This window comes from Phyllobates terribilis, unplaced genomic scaffold (genome assembly GCF_046119375.1).
Source record: "Phyllobates terribilis strain yellow unplaced genomic scaffold, ASM4611937v1 Scaffold_3__8_contigs__length_932513732, whole genome shotgun sequence".
Classification (NCBI taxonomy): Eukaryota; Metazoa; Chordata; class Amphibia; order Anura; family Dendrobatidae; genus Phyllobates; species Phyllobates terribilis.
This window is the reverse complement of record NW_027362763.1, coordinates 126,683,118-126,696,575: the sequence shown is the minus strand read 5'-3', so window position 1 is coordinate 126,696,575 and position 13,458 is coordinate 126,683,118.

Below are 13,458 nucleotides of genomic sequence, written 5' to 3'. Positions count from 1 at the left end.
GACCTGCCTGATAAAAGTCGTAGGAAATGCTATAACCTAGTCCTTAAAAGGACTGCAATCACAACTATTCCCTACTCCCAAGCTATCTGTAGATTTGTGCGAAAATTGGCTTGAAATTAACAAGGTATAGCACACACAGCAACAGCGGTGCCGTCTAACACGCAGCTGCAGCAGTGAGAAAATGGTGGCGACGGGGAAAATGGCTTGGTCTTATAGGGCAAGGACATGTGACATACACTGCCAATGACACATGCCCTTGCTTGTGTGAAAAAAAGCACTTCGCTCCGTGTGTGCGCTGCTGATAGGCTGACAGATTGCACCTCCCCACTGCAAATGCGGGAAAGAGAAAAAAAAATGGAGATCTTCATTGTTCCTGCAGAGATCCATCCCCTGCCCCTCCCCCCACCCCGCTGTACACTCAAACTGCGTATTAACATTAATTTTCATCATTACTGAGAAAAAATCCAGTTATGATTTTGGTGCACGAACAGTTATCGAACATAATCTCGAACAGCCGAATTTTTCTCAAATTGTTCGTGTTCGCCGAACGGCTCGAACACCGCCCAAAACAGCTCGAATTTGAGATTGGCGAACAGTTCGAGTAGAACAACGCTCATCTCTAGTGCCTAAAGAACCGGAGGGTAGAGCAGAGTGCAAATTACCAACAGAAGGGAAAGTGTGCTGAAATAAAAAGGATCACCAGAGGGAGTTAAACAAACCACAAAATATAAAATAAAGCATCAAACACGTACTGCTAGAGAATATGCCACATACTTCCTAAAAAGAAACAGAAGATAGGTGCAGAGTAAAGAATATAAATAGCAGAGAGATAAACCCTAGCTGCTCTTTCACTGACTATCTTAAACTACAGGAGTATGGCTAGACATCCAAATGAGACTATCAGCAGCAGGAAAAATCAGCAGGGGGAAAGTATAAAAAGCCACACCTGAAAGGTGATAGGGCAGACAAATGAGTAAGTGAAAACACCTGTTACCCTAAAAAGACTGAAGAAAGGATAACAGAAACTAAACACCTGGAGAAAAGGTGCATCTGCTATGGCTCGGAGGACAGAGAAGAAAAAAACGAACACTGTACATCACCATGAAAACACCATCCTGTGGGGAGGTTTTTCTTCAGCAGGCTTGAGAAGCTGGTCAAAGTTGATGAGAAGATGGATGGAGCTACATATAGGGCAATTCTGGAGGAAAACCTGTTAGAGGCTGCAAAAGACTTGAGAATGGAGTGTAGGATAACCTTCCATCAGGAAAATGACCCTAAACATCATAACAGAGCTACAATGGAGGGTTTAGATCAATGCGTATTCATGTGTGTTAATGGCCCAGTCACAGTCCAGACCTAAATCCCATTAAGAATCTGCAGAAAAACTAGAAAATTGCTGTTCACAGAACCCTGCATCCAATCTCACTGAGAGAGAGCAAGTGTGCAAAGTATAATGGACAAAACATTCAGCCTCTAGATGTGCAAAGCTGGTAGAGACAGACCCCAAATGACTTACAGCAGTAATTGCAGTGAAAGGTGGTCCATTGATTCAATGGGGCTGAATACAAATTCAAGTCACAATTTTCAGATTTATATTTTTTAAATATTTAGAAAACAATGTATTTGACGCACCCCCAAGGCCGTGGGGTACTCGGCAGCCGGGCCTCTGGATGGCGGTTGGTGGGGAATATCACGGTGGCTGGCCCGGTCCGTGACCCAGGGCGGTCAGTGCAAAAGGGGAATATTTTTAGAAAGTTCGTGATGCCACCTGTGGTGTCTGGTGAGGATCACCAGCGCTGCAACAGTCCTCTGAGGCAGATGTTAGGGCAGCTTGTGATGGGATGGCTCCCCACAGGTGGAGCAGGCCTCAGGGCAGTGAAGTGAGAGAGCGTGGGTTGCGCTGGGCGTTCTAGTGCAGGGGGAACAATGGCGCCGATGAAAGAATGGACGGAGGCAGTACAGAGCGGTCATCCGAGATTTTACTCACAGTTCGTAAGACAGCCCACAGGTGCACTGTACAGGTGAAGGCCTCCCGCGTCGCGCTGCGTTCACCGGGCAGGGGTTCAATCCTTCCTCAGGCAGCTTAGGAATACCTGGCAGAACCCCACTTTCTCATGTTCCTATTTTGAATGTCTTCACACTGGGTCCTTCTCCCTCCTGCCCTGCGCTGCCCACTCTGAATCCTATTTGGGTACTCTGAAGTCCCTCCTGTCCGTCGGAGTTACACAGACTTGCTTGACCCTCAGGGGACTAGAATGCGGCTACGATCCCTCTGTCTTCTGATAGATGCGGGGCGTACGGGTACCGTCCTGCACGCGCCGTACCCCCTAGGATCCTTTCTTAGAATGGAGCCTACTCCCTGCTCCCCTCCTGGGCCTCCTGACTTGGCCCTACTTGTGGAGCAGATCTCCTAATGAGACTCTGCTCCCGGACTGTTCTTCTGAACTGTCCTGAGCTGTTCTTCTGAACTGCTCTCCAGAACTATCTAACCACCACCCTAAGATGGCTTCCCTATCTTATACTCCTACCAAAGTGCTCCCTCTAACTACTTCCTCCACCCACACCCACTACTGGTTCCCCCTACCTTTGGGTTCCCCCCACTCCAGCCAGGGTCAGGGCTCAGCAGCTGCGCTCTGCATGTTGCCCCTCCAGCCGGCCTGGAGCAGTGTAGTGTGGGATGCGGGTGTTGGGGTTCCGGGCAGCACTCCCTCCTTACCTGAGAGAAGGGAAACACCACACCTCTGGGTGAGGTGCAGTACCTCTGTGGCGACTGAACCCTCAGGGGCACCACATATTGTTTCCTTTACACTTCATAATTACTTTCTACTTTGTGTTTGCATATTACATAAAATCCAAAAAGAACATTTAATTTTGTGGGCGTAGTGTGAAAAAATGTGGAAAACTTCACGGGGTATGAATACATTTTCAAAATTTGTATCCAGTCCTTATTGCTAAATTCAAAATGGCACATTTTTCTGAAGCTTTTCAGCCTCATTTTCTGAGTAGTATAGAGCAGAGGAGGTTTTCTGCATTTTATAAGCATCTAAGCTTTGGCAGCAGCTTCTTGGCGCTTGTAGCTCACAATCAGTGTGCAGTCTACCAGTCTATTCCATGTCAGTTTTATCCAACTGGATTGTACTGAATGTGAAATTAGTTGTGTCACTAGGCTATGATTTTTTTAACAGCTTTATTACATTATGTTACATGGTTCCATATTATATCATATCTATTTGACAATATTCTGTACACTACTGCTGTTTCTCATATGATCACATCCCATCTATAATATAATATTGATCTTAGTATCATCTGCAAATATAGACATTTTGACTCTTTTTAGGACACAATATAACTCTAATAAATAAAGATGATTGAATTTAATTCAAGTCAAGTTTTATGATATTCTCAGATTCTAGCAAATTTGAACAATTTGCAATTCGATTTGCCTGAATTGGCAAAAAATGCCCTCCAACTTTTTACATATTGCACAAGATTACTTCAGCCACAGAAGGCTCACATGTGCTCAGGTATGACTGTGCGGGCTTCCCCATAACACCTTGCAGCTATCACATCGCATGGTATAGTACAACCAATCAGGAGGGACTATCAGAGCTTGTATAAAAGCCTAGGCAGGGAATTCAGCAGACATTACATGGTGATTTAGAATAGTGAAAGGATTTCACAGTTCAGCAATGGAGATAGAGAGAGAAAGCCCTAAAACATTGGACAAATCCTCCAAACAATAAGGTGCAATAGAAACAGTGAAGAAGGTGAGTGTAATAGTCTGTGAATAATACAGAAATTCAATTGATAGAGGGGGGTACATAAATAGGAGGGGAGCCAGCAGCAGTGCCAACCTCTGTGTGATTGACCAGTGAAATGAAATAACTGGCATTTGCCCTGCTGTATTTGAATTACAATTACACATTTGTTTTTTTTTTATTCGTAATGCATTAAAGAACAGAAGCAGTTCAGTACAATAATTTTTACAAAAAAAAACATCTGAAATCAGCGTCAGTCAAACATTGTGCTTTTTTGTCATAAGTAACGGTGCTGAGTTTTTGCATTTCTTGAGCAATTATTTTTATGATGAGGGGAATAATTGATTTTTAAAATTACAAATGAAAACGCAGCAAAATCCAGACATTTAACTGAAAATGTCTACCTCACAAAGTGTGCGTATCTCAATCAATTTTATTCTCAAATTTTACTAATCACATTTTACATCTGTACATGCCACACCAATACAGTGCCCTGTTGCGGATGCTTGCTTTTTGGATAAGAATGTGGAAATCACTAGTTGCAACAAAAGCATTACCACCACCACTGGCACCAGTCGTTCCGGCAGTAGTACTACCACAAGTAGGTCACGATTGGCCTCACTTGTCTTTGGCACGCATATTAGTGGCAAAGAAGCAGAAGGCATTTGGAATATATGGCAAATCACTCATCTCAGTCACAGCAGGATGCTGTTACCTCTGAAAGCGACACTGTCAGTATGAGTCAGTGTTCAGAAAGGAAGGTTTACCTAATCACAAATAAATACGAGGGATAATTTTTGGAGCGTTTTTAAGTTTAAAAAACATGAAAAGTCTGTCAGTGTACTGCGTTATTAAATGGGCTGTTGGTTATTACATAATTATGTGAGGACTTTTTTGCAATCACATAATTATCCTAATTATGCAGCGGCCCAGTCAGAGAGTATATTAAGATTGCTGAACAAGTCCCAAGATTGTAATCATTAAAACAGAAAATGTAAAATAAATGCATAAGAGACACTGAGACTGCTGTATACATTACACAGGATACACTGAGAATCTACTGTATATACATCACATAGGATTCACCAAGACTCTGCTTTAATCAACACATAGAATACACTGAGACTCTGCTGTATTTATATCACATATGATTCAGAGACTGCTGTATACATTACACAGGATACACTGAGACTCTGATGTATATATATTTCACATATGATTCACTGAGACTGTTGTATACATCACATAGGATACACTGAGATTCTGCTGTATGCATCGCATAGGATACACTGAGACTGCTATGTATATATCACATAGGATTCATTGAGACTGCTGTATAGACATTGCATAGGATATACTGAGACGGCTGTATACATAACATTGGATACACTGAGATTGCTGTATATATATCTCATAGTAAACAATAAGACTCTAATAGATACATCACATAGGATATACTGCAACTGCTGTATACATCACATTGAATACACTGAGACTGCTGTAAACATCACATAGGATATAGATACACAGAGATTGCTGTATATAGATCACATAGTAAACAGTAAGACTCTAATAGATACATCACATAGGATACACTGCAACTGCTGTATACATCACATTGAATACAGTGAGACTGCTGTAAACATCACATAGGATATACTGAGACTGTTGTATATACATCACATAGGATACACCAAGACTGCTGATACATCACATTGGATACACTGAGACTGCTATATATACGTCACATAGGAGACACTGAAATTGCTGTATATACATAACATAGGAGAAACTGAGACTGGTGTATAGATCATAGAATACACTGAGACTGCTGTAAACATCACATAGGATACACTGAGACTGTTGTATATACATCACACAGGATACACCAAGACTGCTGATACATCACATTGGATATACTGGATACACTGAGACTGCTGTATATACATCACATAGGAGACACTGAAACTGCTGTATATACATCATATAGGAGACACTGAGACTGGTGTATAGATCATAGAATACACTGAGACTGCTGTTTTTACATCACATAGGAGACATGAGACTGCTGTATACATCAGATAGGATACACTGAGACTGCAGTATATAGACTCACCCAGACCCTAGAGATGCAGAACTATGGAGCTATAGTGCTGTGATGGCGAGAGCGGGACAGGAGGGCAAAGCATGCTAACTCCACCCACAAAGAACGTCCTGACACTAGCACTGGTCAGTGTCGGACTTAATCCAGTCCTGTAAGAGCCACAGCAGCGTTTAGTACAGAACGTTGCATGTGCTCGCACAGTTCTCTTCACAAGAACTAAAGGGCCAGGGTAGTGAAAAACTGGGCTGATGGCCGACTATGTATTTAAGCATTGTGGCTCACTGGAAATCTGTGTTGGGCTGCATTAATAGTCATCCTGGGCTACATGCGGCATGTGAACCATGGGTTGCACACCCCTGGCTTACAGAAACTGTTAGGTCAGAACGAAAAACACCACGCAGTAGTCACCGCTTAGTGTCCACTGTGACCCTCAGAAGAGATTTTGTACTGCTGTTGAACGTGGTCTGCTCTATATGTGGCGTGTGCCTCATAGTCCTCCATATGGGGATGAACCACTACAATCCATGGCCATCGTTATTCCTCGAAGCCTTTACTTTTATAAATCCCACAAATGCAAAGTTACACAAAGTGTGGTGTAGGCGCAGTAGGAGTTTCTGACAGACGGTTCAAACTCCCTCCTGGCACCATGCCTATGTACCACACTCATATTGAGTAGCAGGTGCAGGCGTGAGATCACCACTGAAATCTTGCTCTGATGCTGCAGAGCAGGGCAGTAGATTGTGGTGACAGTAATAGGGTGCCACAGTGACAGTGATATTACTATATCATAAGTCAAGAGAGAACGTGGTGGCCTTGGAACAGGCAGTCCAGCACTATGATAGCAGCAAATTAAACTGCTTTTTGGAACATCACAAAAGACAGCAGATGACTTGAGAAAAAAGAATTACATAACTGCAAATAGTGTCACCTGAAGTATCACCTAATTATATCACTTCTAAGTGTTTTTTGTACCTGACCGATTCCCTTTAGGTCTACCTTTTCTGTTTGGTATGCAATAGAGGGTGCCTATAGGCCTGATTATCCAAAAAGTTAGCACACAATAACAATAAAGTGCTTCCATGCAATATATTGCCTACATCTACACATGATTTATGTTTTGAAGCGCCATTCGAAGGGTGCAGTTAGCTTCCCTTTCTAAATGGGCGTCCTAGTGGTCAAATAGTGGTCAAAGCAGCCAAAGAAATACGCCTTCAATTCTAGGTTACAGTAAACACGTTGCCACTATTTTTTGTCATTATTTTTGGAGCAGTATTTCCTTTATATAAGTAAACTTCAGACTTAGAGATGGATACATGAAGCGCTTGTAGCAATTTATATCAGGAAAGTGGAGAAATATAAGTCAGCTAAAAGTCGGCAGCAGAAAATGATTGGTGAGGAAAGGCTAGACAGTGCTGGAGCTCCTCACCGCCATAAATAATGTATCTGTCTTTCAAAGAGGGAGGATAATACATCTCTACAAAGCAGAAGTGATAATTAGGAAAATGTTCTTTTCATTCCTCCTGCATACCAAATTTAGCCAACGCATATGAAAATAAAGAGGATGTTTAAATGTATAACCCACAGCTGCTCTATTTTTACACTACATTTATTCACGTTTGCTATACTTTCCCATAATTATTTTAATGGGACAGGAGCAAATAATAAAATGCAAATGTAAAAATATATCATTTAAATATGAAAATGATAAAATATTGCGAGTATGAACGTAAAGGAAATATATTGCTGAGAGGATTGGTTTAACTTTTGTGTAACTGTTTTACTATTACAGAATAATACAACCTTGTCTGACACAAAAAATGTGGGGTTACAAATGGAAGGCCAGCTGACCATCTAATCCTGGGGGCCGGAAAGCTTCAGCACGCCAGCTCTTATGAAACCAAAACTCCCAGCATTCCCAGTTTGGTAGCTGTCAGGGAATTTGGAAACTGTAGATCCCCAGTGGCCATATTTTGCTGATCCCTGATCTAAGGGGGTCTCTCAATACTCCGGTAACAGTTGATGTCTTGTGATAGAACATTAGAGCAGGTCAGCTATAGGTGTCTTCCCAGTGGCTTACTTTGCCCTCTCCATTGAAAAAAAATGACTAAGCCTTCATGTACTGTATATAGGGGAGAGACAGCTGTTCACCGCTGAAAGAGCACATGTCCGTTAGCTATCACATGTGTGTCACGGGTGTGTCAGATGTGACAGACAGTCGCCCTGCACTTGGTTGCAGAAGATCTCTTTGTTTGGCATTACAGACACCTTCTTAGAAGCTGTCTCTGTAGGACTCAGCAGCTACCTCCCTCCGGTTAATTGACACCCATGCTGGGTGTTTAAATACTGGCTGTTGCTAGAGGGAGGTGCCAGTGATATTCACATGACCCCTTGTGAAGGCTTGGAGCAAGTTCAGGTCTCACTTCCTCTCTGGTGCTAAGAGGACATGTGTGCCATCTCTGAGAAGTCGACTCAAGCTAGGCTACTTTCCCCGTTTCTGTCTCCTCTTGCTGTCTTTAGTTGTCAGTGGGGATCGACTAGCACTCATCCCCCCCTCCCTATCCAGGGCCAAGCGCTAGGGAAATACAGGGATAGGTTCCTGTGCCACGATTGGTGAGGAACCAATACAGGGACAGTAGGGGAGACAGGGTGATTGCAGATCAGACTAGGAGGTCTCCACTTCCCCCTTTCCCTAGTGTCTGGGCTCCCTTCCCCTCATCCCTTTGTGTCGCACTTTGTCTTTCCTACACTATGTGTGACAATGTGTTTTGCAACCTTAAAGGCTTTGGATACCTTTGACATGGAAATTATTTTTTTTTACATATGTTACTTGTTACCTTTAGTTAATAGAATTGTAATAAATGTAATTATACAATCTACATTTCTTCATCATTTTAAGACCCCTTTGATATACAGTTTGAAGACTGATCCAAGCTTCATGTTTTTGTTTTATGGGAATGTCTCTCCCTGTAATATAGGCTGGATATGAGATCTCTGTGAAATCAGAGTGCTGCCGTCATCACTTACTTTCATCTATCAAGACAGCTCTAATACTCTACGTCCCTAGCCATGTGCATTCCTCCTTGTCTATCACCTGTTTTATCTGCTGTGGAGATCTGTGTACAGCCACCTCCTTCCTGCTATCTCTAACACTGAGAGAAGTGGAGCACCCCTGAAACAGGAGCTCTGACAGATTTGCAGCATTTTTTCAGATCAATCAGCTAGATAACGGACTTACAGACTTTCAGCATCAGAAAAATTATAGAACATTTTCAATGAAGATTATTTAAAAAGTTGTTCAACTTTGCATTTAGGAAGCAAATGACGAAAGTGTTCATCTGTTGAAAGTGGCTGTCTCATTTTGTTAAAATTGCAAAGTGCTTGTGAAAGCAAACGATTTTGCAATTTAGCACTTATCAAATATCATTTCCATGCTTAAGAAGAAAATATTTTTAATTCTATACAGTTTTTACAGTTCTTTGCATATGCTAATGGCCACCTCTAAAGTCTAGCCAGTTTCCAAGGTAAGGAGAGCACACTTGCAAGCTCGTTTCCCAAGAGCTAGTGAGCTCTGCTCTGATGCTGGCTGGATTGCTGTGTTCCTGCGCTACTACGATGCTTCAGAGGCTAAGCTGCCTCTGCTTGCAGCATAGGAGGGTGAACAGTTCGGGCTAGCAGTGTGACAATGCCGCTAGTTTGAACTTTCAAACTTCAGGAGCAGACCAACCTATGGCAAGCACAAAGCCAGGAAGCTGGGAGTAGTGTACTACTTAAAAAAGAAGTTGAGACAACCCCTATATAAAAGGGTCATCTACTGTAGGTCTTTGATATTGAGGCCCTATCCTAGAAACGGGCTCCGGCGATGAGCCCGTACCTTTCCGGGGACATGACAGTTGATCTGATCAGCTGTCATGTGCCTTTAACAGTCGTGGGTGGAATCATTATCCACCCGCGGCTGTTAACATGTTAAATGTCGCTGTTAATTTCTGACAGCGGTATTTAACATGGCCACGCCGGAAGCGCATCACTAATCAATGTCACATGATCGCGGGTCACTGGTGGGTTGGCATGACAACCCGGGGTCTGCAGGAGACCCCTGGAATTGCCATTGCCGGGATGCTATGACCGCCAACCAGCGGTCGGCGCTCATAGCGAGTGAGCACTTTTGCTACACAAAGCAGGGCTGAAGCCCTGCTGTATGTAGCACAGGCGATTGGATGATCACAGCTTCTAGTCTCCCATGGAGACTATTGAAGTAAGCGAAAAGTAAAAAAAAAGTTTCAAAAAATATAAAAAAAAATTAAAAAATATAAAAAGTTCAAATCACCCCCTTTCACCCCATTTAGAATAAAACAATAAAAAGAATTATCCGATCAGTAAACGGTGTAACGAGAAAAAAAATCAAAACGCCAGAATTACGTTTTGTTGGTCGCCGCAAAATTGCAGCAAAATGCAATCACAGGCGATCAAAAGATCGCATCTACCCCAAAATGCTATCAATAAAAACATCAGCTGGGCGCACAAAAAGTAAGCCTTCACTCGGTCCCAGATCCTGAAGAATGGAAACTGTACGGGTCTCGGAAAATGGCAACTTTTTTTTTAACAAACGTTGGATTTATTTTTCACCACTTAAATAAAAAAGAACCTATACATGTTTGGTGTCTACGAACTTGGAATGACCTGAAGAATCATAATGGTAGGTCAGTTTTAGCATTTACTGAACATGGTAAAATAAACAACAGTGGAATTTCACTTTTTTTGCAATTTCACCTCACTTGGAATTTTTTTCCCATTTTCCAGTACACAATATGGTAAAACCAATGGCATTGTTCAAAAGTACAACTCATCCCGCAAAAAAAGCCCTCATATGGCCATATTGACAGAAAAAAAAAAAGTTATTGCTCAGAGAACAAGAGGAGCAAAAAACGAAAGCGCAAAATCGGAAAAAGGGCCACGATGTGAAGGGGTTAAAGTAGGTAATCAGCCTGTTTGGGGTCCGATTGTTTGCCACTTCTATTGAGGCTGGTGTGCAAAGTATACAGAGCCAAAACAGCACCGCTCTGTACACTATGTAGCAGCATTTCTTGTAGGTCCTATTAAATTGAATAGAAGCTAATCTGAAGTACCCGAGAATGGAATGGCCACTACACAATGTATGTATGGACCTGGCTCTATTCACCGAGTACACCCAGCCTCCACATGAGCTGCAAACAGCTGATTGGTGAGGGTGCTAATTGATGAACCGCTACCAATATGATTATCCATATGCAAATCCTAGACAACCCCTTTAAAGGTAATATGTCAGCAGGATTTTACACTTCAAACTATTTATATGCACATGTAGCTCTTTGAAAGACAAGTCCAGCAATACCTTTACATGGCCAGTCCCTTCCTCCGTTACTGAGAAATCAGCGTTCGAATTGATATGTAAATGAGTCTGAAGAGGTACTGTGGATCTAAAGCTTCTGTCACTCCAGCTCTATTCCCCACCCAGAGTTGCCTCCTTCTGCTTGAGGCAGTCCAGTGGATGTTTCTCATGCACCAAAGGCCACTCTGTGGAGGCTCGGACTGACTCCCCACAAGGTCCAAATCTGCTTCAAAAATCCAAGGAAATCCGAGGCACCAGAAAACTTCTCATAGGGATAAAATATAACTTTTATTCTGTCTTTAAAAGCATATGGCAGTAGTTACAAATGAGGTAGATGAATCAAGCAACGTTTCAGCCAATAGAGCTGGAGTGACTGAGGTAAACTTATAAATTTGTTGATCATTTTGTCACACAGCTTTGATCCAAATGAAGGTCATATTGATAATATTAGTAAGAAGGCTTGCTCCTTGCTCCTATTGTCTTCCGCATCACTCCTGACTATGCATTCAAGTGGATTCTCAGGAGCTAAAATAGCAAACAAAGACCATGGATCTAACACAATTCAATTGCTGGCAATATCTTCTGCTTACAAATAACCATTACATCAAACATATTTTACTGTTCCCTGTTGTCCCTTTAGCCATTCATCACTCTATATGAAATATCCTAAACTCCAAACTCGAAGAGAATAAATCAGTGAGAAAAGAGCTGCAGAGGGACAAAATGATGAAGGATGAATATTACTGGCAGCTGCAAGTCCAGATGTCACAATTTATCGAGTTTTCTTCCTCGTCTGCAAACTATTTTCCATGGTACATTGACAATGAGCCTTCTGGCAAGAGCTCATTGTGATTTCTCGTGCTGGTAAGGTTATATTCAGGTTACGATCAGAACTTGGCTTTCTAAAATTCGATTTAACTGTTGTGTAAAAATATGATTTCTGGCAAATAAAAGGAAAATCACAAGAGTCTGAATCCTATAGATTCATAAAGAAGTATCTTCGCTACAGGAGGTTACCTTCTACCAGTGACAAAGATTTAGATCACTGTTTTAGTCTTGTATCAAAATACCATAGCAAAAGCAGAGTAGAATTTTGGTGCACACTGTTCTTCACCCCTCTGAAGACACCCAGAACAAGAGGCAAAAGTGTTTCTGCATTGTTCTTTTCTAACTCTTTGCATATTGAGTCTTACGTGTAAATAAAAATTCACTCGCAAGGTTAGTCCCAAGGGCATGATTGTTGTGGCGCCCAGCTGCGCTTGGTACCACAGATCCTAGAAGAGTGCATTGATGGAATCCTCCACAAGAGGCCCCCATAAACATTCACACATCTCCACCTTCCACCTCAGACCAGCAGAGGGAGCCCGTTAAGGATATAAATAGGGAAGGTGGAGCTAGGTAGTTCAGTCTAGCCAGAACAGAGTTCTTGCTCACAGCCAGAGAGGGACAGAGTTCTCAGTTCGGTTCCTGCAGAAGTCTGTCTGCAGAGGTAGGCAAAGCTAGACTCAAGCAGCTCAAGTAAGTGAGCCCAAGGTGTGCCGACGCCTGTAAGAGCGGTGAAGAGCGGCAAGCTGCCGTTAGTGTGAGTAGCCTAGTGAGGGCCCGAGCATGGCCGAAGGCAAGTGGAAAGTGAGTAGCAGTGGGGGCAGAGGAGCTTACCCAGCTCACCCCGAAACATATACCGGACACCGGGTCCGAGCTTACCGGGATCTCTACGACCCAGTAAGGCATAACCGGAATCCCTGGAGAACAACAGGTCCCAGGTTCACCAGAGAGCTGATACGTAACAGAGCCAGGAAACACAAAAGCCCCGTAAGCTGGGAGCGTGCACTCCAAGAGAAGGCCCTACCACAACGTCAGCCGGTGCAGGACAGAGATAAAGTTAGGCCTAGCTCCAGGCAGGTCAGAAACTTACTACGCAGAGGCAAGAAGTGGGAGGCCCTACACCCGCTCATTGGGGAGGATCCTGATATGCACCCTTCACCCTACAGTGCTCTGGGATGTGCCTGAATTACCACCAGTAAAAGGTACTGAAGTGACTACTGTGTCCGTCCCCGTTCTTGCTCTGACCCGGCCTGTCCTGCATCCCCCTCTCCGTACGCTGCCCTGAGGCCTAGCTCCACCTGTGGGGAGCTATACCATCGAACTGCCTTATCACCGGCCTCAGTGGACTGCCGCAGCGCTGGTGATTCTCACCAGAAACCACAGGTGGCGTCACAAACTTTCAT